This window comes from Gekko japonicus, unplaced genomic scaffold (assembly GCF_001447785.1).
Source record: "Gekko japonicus isolate JY-2015 unplaced genomic scaffold, Gekko_japonicus_V1.1 scaffold358, whole genome shotgun sequence".
In the NCBI taxonomy this organism is placed as follows: domain Eukaryota; kingdom Metazoa; phylum Chordata; class Lepidosauria; order Squamata; family Gekkonidae; genus Gekko; species Gekko japonicus.
In genome coordinates this window covers 557762-561215 of record NW_015161962.1, presented here as the reverse complement: position 1 = coordinate 561215, position 3454 = coordinate 557762, and the positions used below count along the sequence as shown (strand labels likewise).

Here is a 3454-nt window from a genome sequence, read left to right as displayed (position 1 = left end):
CCCCCCGAGCCTGTTGAACCGTCACACCCTCCCTGGCCCCAGCTTCCCTTCCTGGGCCCCCTCTGACCCCAGGATGAAAAAAGGAGGCCCGCCTTTCGGCCTGGGGGTGCCGATCTTCCTGTGGCCAGACCCTTCCACCACATTTCTGACGAGACAAGGGCGGGGGGAAGGTGCAGTACCTGGTGGGCGGACAATGTACAATTTGTATATTTTCAAACAACTTTGTACAGATCAACCACGCTGATTAAAAACAAAAAAGTCAAACCACAGAACGTGAGACGGTGCAGTGCTTTCCCCTCCCCCCCCCCTCAAGAAGCCCCAAAGGAGTGAAACTGCCCCCAGCTCATTCCCTTTGCCGGAAAAGCCCCAAGTCTTCTCTCCCAAGGTGGTCAATGGGGGAGAGAGAGAGAGAGTCCGAAGGCTCTGGGGAGGGGCCGTGGCTCAGTGGCAGAGCATCTGACTGGCACGCAGGAGGTCCCAGGTTCAATCCCAGGTAGCATCTCCAGTTAAATGGACCTGGCAGGAGGTGATGTGAAAGACCTCCGCCTGAGACCCTGGAGAGCTGTAAAGAGGGGGCGTGGCTCAGTGGCAGAGCCTCTGCTTGGCATGCAGAAGGTCCCAGGTTCAATCCCCGGCATCTCTAGTTAAAAAGGACCAGGCAGGAGGTGATGGGAAAGACCTCCACCTGAGACCCTGGAGAGCTGTAAAGAGGGGCCGTGGCTCAGTGGCAGAGCCTCTGCTTGGCATGCAGAAGGTCCCATGTTCAGTCTCCGGCATCTCCAGTTAAAAAGGACCAGGCAGGAGGTGATGGAAAAGACCTCCGCCTGAGACCCTGGAGAGCTGTAAAGAGGGGCTGTGGCTCAGTGGCAGAGCCTCTGCTTGGGATGCAGAAGGTCCCAGGTTCAATCCCCGGCATCTCCAGTTAAAAAGGACCAGGCAGGAGGTGATGGGAAAGACCTTTTCTTTGCCTGAGACCCTGGAAAGCCGCTGCCAGTCTGAGTAGGTGAGACTGACTTCGATGGACCCGGGAGGGTCTGATCCAGTTATAAGGCAGCTCCACGTGTGTGTGTGTGTGTGTGTGTTGTGCAAAGAGGTCTTCAGAATGGCGTCTTCCTTGCAAGCTCGAGTCGACTGGGCAGGGAGAAAGACACGGGAGGTCCACAGAAGGGCAGCTTTTGTTTCCATCGCGAACCTTCCATGACCCGCCCGGCTGTCTAGTGAGGGCCTGGCCTGGTGGGTGACGGGGATGGAGGGAACCCCAGGCCTTCCCAGACTCCCGCTTTGTGACGTGGGTGGCCAGGGATCATACAGCCCACGCTGCCCTAGGAGAACCAGGAGCTGGCCAGGTTGGAGAGCGTCTGTCTGCTGGGGGAGGCTCAGAGGCACGCGCTGGCCGGGGGAGGGGGGAGGGCGCAGCTGCGCACTGTGCCACCGTGCCAGGCGGGAAGGCGGGCTGAGGATGCACACACTCATGCTCCGAGCACCTTGGCACGGCTGGCGCTCCCCACGGCTCCAAAGCACATCCGTCGCCAGGAGGGGAGAGGGAGGCCCCGGCTGGCCCCACATCTTGGGGGGGGGGCCCTCCCACTCTAGGCACCCGGACCAGTGGGATGGAGCCCTCACTTCAGCGGGCGGGCGCCCCCATCCTGCCCACCCTGGGGCTGCCCTGCTCATGGATGCCCTGGGCACAGCTGCAGCTCCCCCCCCCCCAAGGAGTCCGATGGTGCCAGAGAGAGGAGCTGCCTGCAAGCCAAGTGGGCAGCCCACCCAGTGCGGGGGGGGGGAGTTGGGCAGCTCCAGCACTCAGGGCCCCCAGGGAGGTCCCGTGTCTCCCTCAGCCTAAGACGCCCGGCCCCTGGGGCTCGGTCCTCCCGGAGGATACTCAGGAGCGGAGGCCTCAGGACACGGACAAACTCCCTGCTGGCACCAGATGCGGCTAGAACCTGCCTCTTGGGGGGCTGACCAGGGCTACCTGTCATCAAGGCTGGCTTCAGCACTCCTCGCCCCCACCCCGTGCCTTCCTGGATGGGCCCGGATGAATAATTGTTGGGTGATTGTGAGATATTGAAAAAATGGTATTTAGCAGAGATAAGATGATCCAGCAGTGCCGGAGTAAAATAATTCAGAGTCCATGTGTGATTAAAATATAAAGTTTTTACTAAATTCTAGCACGGGAAGGGTAACTGGGATGAAAATAACAACAGAGCATAATCGGCTACATCCTTACTCTACAAAGACAAAACTAGAAGAGAGAGATAATGGCTGCTCTCCTTCTTCTTCAGAACACCAAACAAAGATGGGAAGAGAGCCATAAAATGGTAATACACCTTGACACTTTAGTCCCAATCAAATCCCTAGATCAGGGAGAAGATTCCCGGGCTTCCTACATCTAAAGAACATTGGTTACCTGAGAAACATGTGACTTCCTGTGAGTAACATAAACAAACATTTAACCCCAGATATACTGAGTGTTTTCAAATTGTAATACCCAACAATAATGGACAGCCTCCCTCGCAGGCTCCTCCACAGCGGGCTGATATCCCAGTCACCCCCTCCCTCCAGAGCACAGCACTTTGAACACACACACACACAGACACACACAAACACACACACCGATTGCTTTTAAGGGCTCCCTGGCCTGCTTTTGCAGCCGCCTGGCAAGGGAAGGTGCAAACCCAGGGTCTGCCCAGGACCCCGCTCGGGCAGGAGGGGCCGAGGAGAGCCGAGGGAAGCAAACCCCCCCCCTTTCTCCGTGGAGTCATTGGAGAGGGGAGGCTCCTCTTTTCGCCGGAAAGGCAGAAGGGCAAGCTCACCACAGGCCCAGCTGGAATGGGTGCTCTTCTGTTTTCTTTCTGGTGGATCAACATCCAGTCTCATAAAGAGCCCTTTGGCACCCGGCAGCGGCCAAGGGGGCTGGCCAAGCATGGCTGTGCCACCTGCCTGCTGGCTCCCCTGAGCTGTGCCAGACTTAGAATCATAGAATCATAGAATGTTAGCGTTGGAAGGGACGTTGCAGGTCATGCAGACAGACACCCCGCACTCTGCAGGAGCATAGCCGAAAGAAAGCCCTACATACCTACAACATACCCGGAAGATGGAAAGATAAATAATATGCATAAAGGTTCTTTATGCACAGTATTTATAGTCCGCCTTTCTCACTTGGACACCAGATGGATTACGCAGACTGCGTCAAGACAACTGACGGCACAGAGCATGCTGTGATCAATGCGGGAGCGTGAGGGCTGGAGGGGTCCGGGACCAACCAGAAACCGAAAACATAAAAGCGAAGCATGGCATAACTATTTGACACGGCGGTTGAAAATGTGCAAAAACCACACGGTGGGATCCAGCGTACAATAAGCTCTACACAGCAGTACAGACCACGGCCCCTAATCCTCTATCCAAGTAACTTCCTGAATCATTTTGCATGGAGCAACCCTCTTACCGGTGCAGA

The 3454-nt window shown here is 56.6% G+C and overlaps 1 non-coding gene across 1 annotated transcript; it reads left to right on the top strand.

The window, feature by feature from the left end:
* Nucleotides 1–849: 849 nt before the first annotated feature.
* On the top strand, nt 850–921 carry TRNAP-GGG. Its single transcript has one exon. It is a non-coding gene; the product is annotated as a tRNA-Pro (tRNA).
* Nucleotides 922–3454: the final 2533 nt, after the last annotated feature.